This window comes from Physcomitrium patens, chromosome 5 (genome assembly GCF_059467195.1).
Source record: "Physcomitrium patens ecotype Gransden chromosome 5, ASM5946719v1, whole genome shotgun sequence".
Taxonomy (NCBI): domain Eukaryota; kingdom Viridiplantae; phylum Streptophyta; class Bryopsida; order Funariales; family Funariaceae; genus Physcomitrium; species Physcomitrium patens.
This window is the reverse complement of record NC_143414.1, coordinates 11,905,018-11,918,052: the sequence shown is the minus strand read 5'-3', so window position 1 is coordinate 11,918,052 and position 13,035 is coordinate 11,905,018. Positions and strand designations below refer to the sequence as shown.

Here is a 13,035-nt window from a genome sequence, read left to right as displayed (position 1 = left end):
CCAGGAGTATTTTTAAAAATCCATAACATTTTTCTCAACTAAAATAATTGGTTACTAATAAAAAGTATAATGAACAAGAGAAACCTAAAATAGCTTTACAACCGCTATATTAATGTATAATCATTGTCACTTTTAAAACAAGACAAGGTCAAATACTATCCAATCTATTAGTTTATAAAATAAATTATGTAAAAGAATTGATAAAATTAAGTCCAATTAAATGGAACTGCACCATATCAATTTGGAAGAATCCTAACATTGACCAATTAAAAACATAGACCATTCAATTTTTTTAGTTGATTATTAAAAAATATTATTGATTTTTTAAATAAGCAACTAAAAAAATTTACTTAATTTTTTGAGCATAAGATTTTTCTTATATGTGCCAATACCATTAAAAAAGAATCCTACCTGAGCAATACTTAACTCAAGTTTTAACTCTTCTAGATAATTAATATTCAGTTAAGTTTCGTAATAGCCATATTAATTGATATTTTAAATTTGAATCAATGCAAAAAACAAACTACTCTCTGGAATCCATCTTAAAACTACCTATTTGATAAATAGAAGTGCTCAAAGTTGACTTTCACTTTGAAAAAAAGAATGCAAATATTTAATTTTCAAATTACATAGAAATTAAAACATAAAATTCTTCAGATATATTTTTCTTTTACATTATTAAAATATTCTTATTATAATCTAAAGTACAATCTTATTAATTATAAGATAATAATCATTGTAGTATTCAACTATTTAAGCTTAAAGTTCATAGGTATATATTTTAAAATTTTATTATAAAAATTGTCAATAATTCTACCTATAGACCATACTTTACAAAATTTCTATCTAATCTTATCACATTACAAATTTTTTATAAATCCATTCCATGAATACATTCAATTTGTTAAAATTGTTATATATCATATTAAGTAATATTAATGGTTAGCCACTAAATAGTGATTTATACTTTTACAAATTGTTCTATGTGAGTTGTTGGATCTTCATTGATAAATCTATTAAATCTTGAGAGATTGGAAGAAATAGATATTTCTTGCAAACTTTAAGGTATAATAATAGATCTTTTCTTAAATAACATCATTAGATCAATTTGGACATTTGTTACAAGATTTTAGTTACTTTTTTTGGCTACATTAGCTCTTGGAATTGGAAATGGTAAAGAATCTACTTGAGATTCTAAAATCTCATGGCCTATATTATACTACATTCTAACAAAAGCTTATGACATATTATCAAAAACTTCTTTTAACAAGTTAATTAATAAAATAACATTTTACAACTCTATTTTGGTTTGTTAAATGTATCTAGAGCACAAGAAATAGCTTGTAATAGATTTAGGTACTTTAGACTAAAGTATGTTTGACATAAAATTAAGTATATAATTTTAAATTTAATTTCTTAAGATAAAAAGACCTATTGAATGGTTCAAAACAAAAACAAATAAACTTCTAATATTTTTTATTTTGATTTTAAAAAATAATATATATATATATATATATATATATATATATATATATATTTCTTATTTTATTATAAAATATGTGATTTAATCATGTATTAAGATGAAATCTTATATCAATTTCAAGTCAATATTATCATCTAATAATTAATTTATTTTTTACAAGTAATACATGTTTCAATTAATTATTAAATTAAGATCTTATGCCAATCTTAAAATGGTATAATCATATATTAATTAGAATTTGTTTTACAATAAGAGATTGAAAAGTAAGGCTAAGGAAATTATATGTAGTTTTAAAATTCTAACATGTGGATACTATAGAATGCACATTGATTATATAAAACACAACTTATGGGAGAACTTACAACAATCAATTATGCCTCATAGGGATTATCACTTTTTGTAAGTACAAATTCAATAATGAAATGAAATCATACTTACCATTAATCTATTTTTATTTTTATTTTTATAAAACATCTAAAAATTTAAGAACCTATGACAAATATAATATTTTTTATTTTTATAATAATAGATATAAAATAGAGAGTTTTTTTTATGCATATAATTAAATAGTTTGAGTCTTTGATTACATTACGTGGTAATAGAATGGTTAAGCAATTAACTTTAGGACAATAAGTTTTTCTATGCTCCTTTCTAAGTATATCTAAAGTCTTAAATAGAAAAAAAAGAAGCTAAAATTTAGAAGCCCCCTAATTTTGCCAAGTTGTGTTTTTGTTTTATATATTTACTTATTTTCTAAAGTTTTAGATAAATTTTAACAACTAATATTTGAAACCTTCTTTCTTTTCTAATTATTTTTGTTTTTTTTGTTTTTGTTTTTGTTTTTTTTATTATTTTTATTTTTTTATCTATATTTAAAATATCAAATTTGATAACTACAAGAAAAAGTTTGATAGTTACTAAGATTGTTCTTTAGTAGTTGGTGTTGTATTTCAATTCCAATTTTTATTTTTAAAGAGATAATTAATTAATTAATATAATAAATAGAAACCATACATTTGGAAACTTCTGCAACACCTCATAAAAATCTTATTCTCTCTTCAAATCCCTCACATTTTTTTACGATAGATGTTTGTTTAGGACTAAAAAATCACAAAGTCTTAAAAAATCACAATGTCTTAGTTTATTTTATGGAAAATGATTTTGTCAAAAAAAAAAGAAATTTTCTTAATCAAAAAAATTAAATCCATACACATAGAAGAATTAGATAGTCTTTTATTATCTTCTAAAGATGTTATCTATGAAACTATTATTTTAGATGAAACTATTAATGGTTAAAATAATTCAATAATATTTAATATAATTAGATTTTCTTTCAATCCAATTATTTTAAAATTATTGTAATTAAAAAAAAATCTTCAAATAAATTAAAATTTTCATAATCTTAATTTTTTATTTATTTAAATCTAAAATTTTATTATTCAAATAAAAATCTATAAGCCTAATATAATTAAATTCTTATTGATAGGTGTAAGAAATTTTATGCATGCTGCAAAAAAAAAATCATCTTTTATTATATATGTCACATTTATTTTTGTTGGTGAAAAGGCTATAAGGGGCATTCTAAGTTAGTGCTGAGATTATTAAGATGTTTTTGAGAAGAATAATGCAAATATTTTACAAAATTATTTTTTTCTAATAATTCAATTAATCTTTAAGAAGGAGCTAAACTGCTATTTGGACCAATTTATAACTTATTCTATAATAAGTTGACTACATTTAAGAAATACATTGATAAGAACTTAGCTAAGAACTTCATACACTATTCTAAATTTCTAATAAGTGCTCTTATTATATTTTTGAAGAAAAAAGATGGATCCTTGTAGATGTGTATTGACTATCAAGGACTCAACAAGATTACTAACAAGAATATGTATTCTTTATTTTTAATTTCAAGACTTTTTGATCAACTCAATCAAACAAAAATCTATATAAAAATAATTTTATGAGAAGTATAAACCTTATTTGTATAAAAAGAAAGAGATAAATAAAAGACTACATTTTGAACTGAGTATCAACATTTTTAATATAATTTCACGCCTTTTTGACTTACAAATATACCAATTTTTTTTCAACATCTAATAAATGATGTTTTTTGTAATTTTCTTGATGATTTCATTGTTTACTATCTAAATAATATTTGAATCTATTATAAAAACATAAAAAAATGAATTTTATATTTATTGTGTGTTATATAAATTTTGAGATATAAGATTATATACCAAAATAAAAAAAAATATGTATTTCATACTACTCAAGTTGACTTTTAAAGATACATCATTTCAAACGTTGACCCTATAATAGATCCTAAAAAGGTCTAGACTATCATAAATTGGAAGACTTCAAGAATAGTAAGAGATGTGCTATATTTTTTTAAGATTTACTAATTATTACCAAATCTTTATCAAGATTTTTTTTAAGTTGCAACTTTATTTATACATTTGATTTTTTAAAAAAAAATTTAAGTGGAGTAAAGAAGTTGAAGCATCATTTGAAGTTTTAAAGAAAATATTTATTTTTGCACTAATCTTATATTGCAAAAACTTCTCCAAGGTATTTTTTATAAAAAAAAATACATCACACTTTGCTTTGAATGTTGCATTGTCACAAATGAAAGTAGATGATAAATTCTACATAGCATCTTTTTATTTTAAGAAATTTTTAGTATTCAAAATCAACTATAAGATCCACAATAAAGAGCTTCTTCCAATTATTCATTCATTTCAAGAATGGCATCATTATCTAAAAAGTAGTTCTAATCCAATTATCATACATTCGAATCATAAGAACCTTGAGTACTTTATGTTGGCACATATTTTGAATCATCACCAAGTCCATTAAAGCATGTCTTTATTAAGAATACTTATCGACTTAAATTACAACAAGATTTGTTAAACATCCTTTTTAGATGTTCTTATCTTATTCCAAAAAAAAGAAATAGAGCTTTTCATGAAGAAGAAATAATTTTCTTTAAATTAGAATATTTTCATCTTTGAATAATAAAATCAACATTGACTATTGATTCAAACTTTCTCAAGCAAGTCCAATTGTGTATGTCTTCAAATTTTCTTGTTTATTATATAAAAAAAATTCTCCAAAGTATCATGATACTTCCAAGTTTGAGTTTAAAAATAATCTATTCTATTTCAAGAATTGTTTTTATTTTTTAGAAGATGAAGTAGAATTATGTGTTCTTTAAGCTCTTTATGACTTTTTAGTAGTATGACATTATAGATATAATAAGACTTTAGAGCTAATTGCTAAAGACTTTTGATAGCCTAAAATGTAAAAGACAATCAAAGACTTTGTACAATCATGTGATGTTTATTTAAGATAAAAAACTCCTTGTTATTTATCTCATGGACTTCTTTAGCTATTACCCATTTTTGATAAATCATAATTTTTGGTTTTTTTGAATTTTATCATAGATCTTTCAATTTTAGGTTCTTATGACTTTATATTTGTGATAGTAGATTGTTTCACTAGGATGACATATTTTGAACCATGTACAAAATCCATCATAGATGAAGAAACATCTAAGCTTTTTCTTGACAATATCTATCACTACTAGATTATTTAAAGATAATATATCAAATAGGGAGATTCAATTTATATTAAGAATTTAGTGAATTTTTAATTTTTTTTTTAAAGGTGGACATACAACTATCATCAATGTTTCATTCTCAAACTAATAGATAAATAAAACATATAAATATAGTCTTAAAGTAATATTTGAAGTTGAAATCAATTACCAACCAATTCTTTGGATAATTCTTTTGTAATTGATAAAATTTGATTATAATAATATAATATATTTTTTTATTCAAAAAATATCTTTTTTTTCTAATTATGACTATCATCAATAAATTAATATTTTTAATTTTTCAAAAATTAATAAACTTGCGGCAAAAGATTTAAAAATTTGTTTATAAGAGCTACATACAATAATGAAGGCATAATTAAAAAAATCTTAAGAATGACAAAAGATCAATAGGGATGCCTACTACAAGAAACAACTTCAATTCCACATTGGTCATAAGGTATAGTTACTTTGTTGTAATATCAAGACTATTTATGTATGTAATGTGTTAGATTACAATAAACTTAGATCATTTTTTATATGTAAATAAATCAATCCAATTAATTATTGATTATATTAACTAGAATCTATAAAAATCCATCTTATATTTTATGTATCTCTTTTTGAGTCAGATAAAAAAATGAATATTTTAAAAAGAAGACAAATTCTATTACTTTTTATAGAAATGGATAATAATCAAGAGTTTGAGGTAAAAGAAGTCTTAGACTTAAGTCAACATCAATTTAGGTTGGAGTATCTGGTTCACTGTTGTTGATATAATATTAATAAATGTAGATGGGAGCCAAGAAAGAATCTTGCAAATGCAACAAAGAAGGTTAAAGCTTTTCATCAATGATATCCATCAAAATTAAGATGAAAAGTCAAAAAAATCTAAGCTATAAAAGAAAAGATATTCAATGAAGATTGCATTGCATCTTTTATTCTTTATTGTGATTTTTTTGTATTAATGGTACTAATAGAATAGAAAATCAACAGCCTACAAATTCAACTAAAAAACTATTATTTGCTGACTTATTAAAAAAAACTTTGCAATTGTCACAACCTTCAAGATGATGTAATAGAAATGAAGACCTTCAATAATAACATATTTTTCTTTAAATAGATGGAAAATATAATATATTTGATATCACAATCCTATAAGAGACTCTCAATGTTTGGTGATTTTATTAGAGGTAAGAATAATTCTTGATAGTATTATAAATATTTTGTTTGAAAGAAGTTACAAAGGTCTTAATAATGATCAAATATTTGGATTGTCTTTCTATCATAGAAGAAGATATTATCACTGGTTAAGAGGTCCTTTCAATTATCTTTGAAAGAAACAAAGTTCAAAAGATGTGGCAAATATGATTTGTTGCATCTTTGGCTTTTTCAATATGTAATTACTACTTTTTATTGAAGTCTCTAGAAGAAAGAATATTATTACAAACATATACATTTGGTTTAATAATTATATAATATGAATAGATAGAAGTAAATAAAAATAGATTAAAATAGATTAATTTGATAATATCTTATAGAAAAGCTTTCTTAAAGCTTTATAGATGTGATTTCATTTTTTTATGTATCTACAAGTGATTGATAGGTTGAACACTTGGCCAATAAGTTAACCATGTATCATATGTATTAGTAGCTTGTGGTACAAGTTAACTAAGTAGCACATATATACAAAACTTGCCTTGTAAATTAAGACAAGTGTCTTATAAATTAGACATGTGTTGGAAGTCCTATTGAATGTTGTCACATAGCTTCTAGTTAGACAGTATATATAGAGACAAGAGTGAAGCCTTCTTCACTCTTATCAATGTTTTTTTTTTTTTTTTATTATTCTTAGTCTTATTTCAAGAAACTTTAGTTTTCTTGTCTTATCTAATTCAATATTATATCATCTTTGAATAATTATCTATTGTTTTAAAGTGATACAAGATTGTATTTGATCATTTGGTTCTTTAAGATTCATCTTTTTGATAGCTTAGGACATCTCAAGCTATTTAAATTGCTTATAAGGGCAAATTCATATGAGGAATTGACAATAAATGATTATAAGGACCAAATTGGTATTTTCTTTTATCTTAAAGACTTACTTACTTTTGTTAATTCAATTAGTATTAATAGTCTAATATAGCTTTGACTTTTTAAAAATGGTCTTTTATTATATAATTCTATTTTATAAGACATTAGGATATATAAGAATATTTAAAAATTGAAATAATTTGAATTAAATATAAAGATCATGTAATTAATATAAAAACATTTGATTTTGAAATTTATTCATAATAAAATTTCATTTGAGTTAATATTGACTTCTCTACTAATTGAAGAGCTAGATTTCATAAATTCCAAGGCTTATATCATCTTTAACTTGTAATTCAAACCTAACCTAAGAGCTTATCTCTATATAGCCTTTCTTCCTTTTATTTTAGAAGAAGACAATCACTTGCACATATGAGGTTGTCTATCTAATCTATTATAAAGATGAGGGGACTTATTGAAAATAAAACCAAACTTAAGTTTTGTATAGTCTAATTTTTCTTTAAAAATTATTTTTATTTAATAATTAATATAAAGAAATTTATACAATATTTTGGATTACCTTTTCTAATAAGAAATAAAACGATATTTATTAGATAATACTACAAATTAAAATTTTATTTTTAAAATACTTAAGAAGCAATAAAATTTTATTTTTTGATAACAAAAAATCAATTAATATTAAATTTTAATATTAAATATGTATTAATTATATCTCTTATATCTACTGTTTGTATTAATTTTTTTCATTAATTGGTTTTAAAAGTAACTATAAAGTATCTTGTAATAGAAAAAGAAATTAAAATTGTTGGTTTCTTTTTTGTATTTATTTGCATGTAATACCATTTTAAAAAAATATAATTTTAATATTTTCATATTACATTTAAGTTTTTTTTTATATATTAGGAATTAAATTATCTTTTAACAAGTCCTTTTTTTAACTTTTAAAATTATTATAAAAAGAAATAGAAAGTTTTATTTGATGGATCAGTCTTTGTGCTAACATAGAGAATATTACAATCGCAATTGAATTTTATTTTATTTTTTATTTTTTATTTATCAAAATCAATTTACTTTCAATTGTATTTCAGTTTTGATTTTGACTTTGATTTTTTTTTTTTTTTTTTTTTTTTTTTTTTTGCTACAATAAATCTACAATTGTGACATGCAAAAATCATCTACACATAAGTTACAATGTTTATATTTCTAAAAATTAATAGATTTATGGTAATTTTATTTAGACTTCAGAATAAATATATGAAAATATTAGTTGCAAATATTATAAATGATAAGATCTTATATGAAAGAAGCAAAAAAAATATTTTGCAACTTTGGCATTTTTTTTGGAATTGCCTATGATAGATTTTCATAATACTTGTATTCAAAAAAAACTTTCTATCAAAATTAAAACACCACCTCTTGTAAAAACTGGAGAACAAATCAAAGTATTAATTTAAAAAATAAAATTTAGAAAATAATATGCAATAGGTTATTAAGAATGTTTTATTGAAAAAATATTTTTAAATCATATGATAGTCAATTTGTTCATAGCAAGAATATATTGGAAGAAAACCTATCTAAGAACCTAAAGAATCTCTTGTGAATGAATATATTATTAGATATATTGAGGATATTAACAAAAATAGTCTAAAACATACAAGAGATTAAATAAATTAAAAGTAACATATATGTTGCTTCTTCATTTTACATTATTACTAATTTTACGTTTTTTTTTTTAATTGGTTTTTCTTTCTTAAATTATTTTGTATTGTAGTAAAATATTATCATAAAATTGTATATTTGTTCCTATAATAATTCACTTATTCAATATGCAAGCGTTGTTTTCTGGAATATTTTACAGACATCATAAGAACTTGCAGTATTCCATTTAATTTTTTTTTTAAGAGCACGTTTGAATCTGAACAATCTTATCTAAATTTTCTATGATAAAAAAACTCAAAACTATAAACCACTCCATCCTGACACAAAATTTTACCGTAAAATATTTCAAAACAACCATTCCATGAAATAAACTATTATGTGGTTTTTATTTCATTTGTAAGTAAGAAGTCAAAACAATTCTTGAAAACCACGTCACTGTCGGTTCATTGTCTTTTCTTGCTATAAGACTTATTAATAATACTAATAATATAAATGAGCAAATTATTAATAATCCAAACGGAACAGCTCCAAGCAGTGTCTATTACAGCACTACCCAGAGGCTGATGGGCATCCAGCCGCAGGAAAAAATGCACTAAGAACTAAGAAAGCGGAAGGGAGCAAGAGAAGCCTCAAAAAAGGATACAAGGAATTACAAGACTTCAGAAACGCATGGAAGCCGCAGTAACGTCCTCTCAGCAATGTTTCACCACTCACATCACCACCGCAAGTCAAGCACTACTACACAGATTGAAGGATATTCATACCCACCCCCGGAAACACAATGAGACGATATTTGTGTTGTGCACCTGTGAAATACTTCGGGATCCATGAATTAGATGGAAGTGTATGTATCTGCCGCGCCAGCTGTACTACACCATGGGCACTATGAAAACATTTGCACCCATGAGCTGGAAATTGGCCCACGCACAACAATCGACCCAGGGCGTGCTACTGAGACCTGGACGTTGGTTTCATGGATTCCCACAAAGTGGGTTACAGCGCGTCATGGATAAACAGCACGACGACGTATAATGCAAGGGCCCACGCCGTCAGCAAGTTCTCCAGATCACAGTCGAAAAAAAACAATGCTGATGGAAAAAGACAAGCACACGCACACGCACGGCCAAGCGAAACAAGAGCATGACTTACCTCCTCCGAGATGGTGGTTCATCCGTCAGAATGAACCCCGGACGCTGACGTCAGGTCTGGGCTGGTCTCCTCCAGGCTTGTTGGAATAAACCTGCCTCCGATGACAAGATGAAATCTGACTTGGGCTGACATGCAATTAGGTTAAACTAAAGATAGCACAACGATTAGTATAACGAGAGACTCTCCAAAGAGTCCATCATCCGTGTAAGTGATACTACACAGTATCACCGAGAGTTTCCGGTGCTACTTAATAATATAATACTATTTCTTCATGGTATCAGAGCTACCTCCTCCGAACCTCCACCACTCTGTGCATTTCGTTGCATGAACTCAGATTTAGAAATCTCAGAGCAAGCTTTGCCCACTACTGCTAGGACTCTCTCGCGACCTGAGTCGACATCAGGAGATCCACCTCAGGTAACTACCTCCTCTCACTCATCATTTTATTGCACCATGGCTAGCGATGCTAACTTCATCCACGTTGAGTGCAGGCTTATAGGAGAAGAAAACTACAGTATATGGAGTTTTATAATAGAATAGGTCCTAAGGAGGAAGAACTTATGGCGCTATGTTGAAGAAGAGCCCTCTCTCCGTCAAAAGGCAATTATTGGATGAACGGAACAATCAACAGCGCACATTGGTGATTCTTACTCTCTTTGTACATCTCAGGTTGTTCACCAAAATCAAGACGAAACGAGATTTCCACTCCTTGTCAAAAGTGCTCAAAACCATGATGGTTTCCACCAACCAGCCCCGCAAGAACGACCTTCTAAATTAACTATTAAACACACAATTGTCTCCAGATGGCAGCATGAAAGAATTCCTACGGATCATTAAAGAACTTGTTGACAAACTTACACAAGCCGAGGTTGTCTGCACAGATTGTATAGCCACTCTAGTACTCAACGCCCAGCCACATTAATATGTTGGATATGTGCAGTCACTCATGACTTAACAGAAACCTTTCACTCTCCGAGAACTAGAACCCTTTTTGTAAGAAGAATCTTGACCCCGCATCAAGGACACAAACAGACACTCCAAGATCGCCCTCACAGTTTGCAGCAACTCCTCACATAGATCCCATTGACGACCGTTGCCTCTCCATCGCCCGCCTCCTACTCAATTATCGTCCTTATTAACGCAGTGGTGGATGGATCAAGAGCCAAACCAACCCTGGCAATCTAACCAACGTAAGCCACACCCCGTCGAGTTCAACCGTCACGAATCGGGGAACATTTGCCGCCATTGTGGTGCCCTAAATCACTGGACGCGGGAATGCCCGATCTACAAAATAGAGGAACAACTCAAGCGCCTCACCGTCCGCCTCCAGGATCTGCGCTCATGTGCCTCCTTTGATCAGGCACAGTCTTTGTGCGGACTCCAAAACTGATGACTCAGAGTCGACCCCTCGATCTCCTCGAAATCCTCAAATGCCCTCGGTCAGGCCCTCTCAGTTCAAACTGCAGCCCACATACAAACTTGGTGTCTCGATTCCGGCGCAACTTCCTGTGTCACCGGCTCCGCACAACTCCCAGAAACCTTAGAACCAAAACCTCTCACTAGGACAGTTCGTTCCGCAGGAGGGCAACACCACCATATACATGGCATGGGTCGTGCCTCAATTTCCACTCACGGTCCAAATAAATATATCGATAACGTTTGGAATGTGCCCTCTGTTGTCGATAGTCTACTCTCAGTCGGGAGAATTTGTGACTCTAGCTTTATCCATGTCTTTGCATAAGAATGTTGTCAGATCATTAATCGTGAAAAATGCAAGATATTTGCCCAAGCTGAACGTCCTCATGCTTCTGATCTCTATCGCCTTACGCCAGCTACAACCAAGCTTATCAATTCAGTTTCTACAAACCCCTCTTGCTGGTCTGCAAAATCTACTCAACATATCAAGAACTCAGTAGACAAGCTAAAATTATGGCACTTACGTCTTGGTCATATTAATCATAACAGATTCTCTTCTTTATCCGCCTCATAAATCGTAACAAATCTTCCCTGTCTTCCGAAAGTGACGCTCACATGCGAAGGATGCCTCCTCCGTAAGCAGCAAAGACTTAAATTCCCAAAAATCAGCTACACAAGAGCCTCATGACCTCTTCAACTCATTTATACAGATTTGAGCTGTCCTTTCCACGTATCCACTCCTGCATGTGCTAAGTATTTTGCTCTATGTGTATGACTACACACGCTACATGTGGGTCTACTTGCTTCAAACAAATCCAATACTTTTTATATTTTCTCTATTTTTAAAAGCAACCGTTGAAAAACAGGCTGGCCTTCCTATCTTCGCTCCGACCAGGGCGGCGAGTTCACCTATGCCCAGTTTGACTCCTTATGTCCGCAACAAGAAATCACCATGCAGCTCACCCAAGGCGGCGCCCCTCAGCACAATGGAGGGGGAGAACGGCACAATAGGTCCCTCCTTGAGATAAGTCCATCATCACTCGACTCTCTACGGGGCAAATTACTCCACACCGCATGCCACATCCAGAACCGCATTCCGGGTAAGTCAACTCCCCTCTCCTCTCCTCATGAACTGTTTTCAGGGAAGAAGCCGAATCTTGCCCATTTGCGCACTATTGGCTACACCATCCATGTCCACGTTCCCGCAACCAAACGCATGAAGCTCTCAACCCATGCGCACAAATGCGCCCTCATCGACTATGACACCAAAACAAAGGCTTACCGCTGCTACGACCCACTGATTAGGAAAATCCGCATCATAATCATGCAAGATCTTATTGCATGAGCGTTGAAGATAAGAGTTGGAGTAATTTAAACTTGGGTGTTTGTTGAGCCTGAAGAGATTGATCAGATGGATACAACTCTTTTTTCTACTCTACCATCCATCCCCCCTCATCCGTTGCCCAACCGTCCTTTTGATCTCCATAGTTTTGGCCCAATCTTCAAAATCCAGGCGTTGTTGTGACTCCTGAATCAGTAGTGGGCTAGAAACTTGCAATACCTGTGCTAACTATGATGTCAAAAAGGATTTATGAATTAAGAGAAGTACGTTGCCACCAGTGAGGCACCTCAGATGTGTTTTCTCATTTGCACAGTGCAAACAGAGCAAGACCAA

The 13,035-nt window shown here is 28.9% G+C and overlaps 1 long non-coding RNA gene across 1 annotated transcript; it reads right to left on the bottom strand.

Moving 5' to 3' along the window:
* Positions 1–9,157: 9,157 nt before the first annotated feature.
* LOC149989282 (uncharacterized) lies at positions 9,158–11,805 on the bottom strand. The gene is made up of 2 exons (XR_016502978.1): positions 9,945–11,805; positions 9,158–9,753 (listed from the first exon to the last, which is right to left on the bottom strand). It is a non-coding gene; the product is annotated as an uncharacterized LOC149989282 (long non-coding RNA).
* Positions 11,806–13,035: the final 1,230 nt, after the last annotated feature.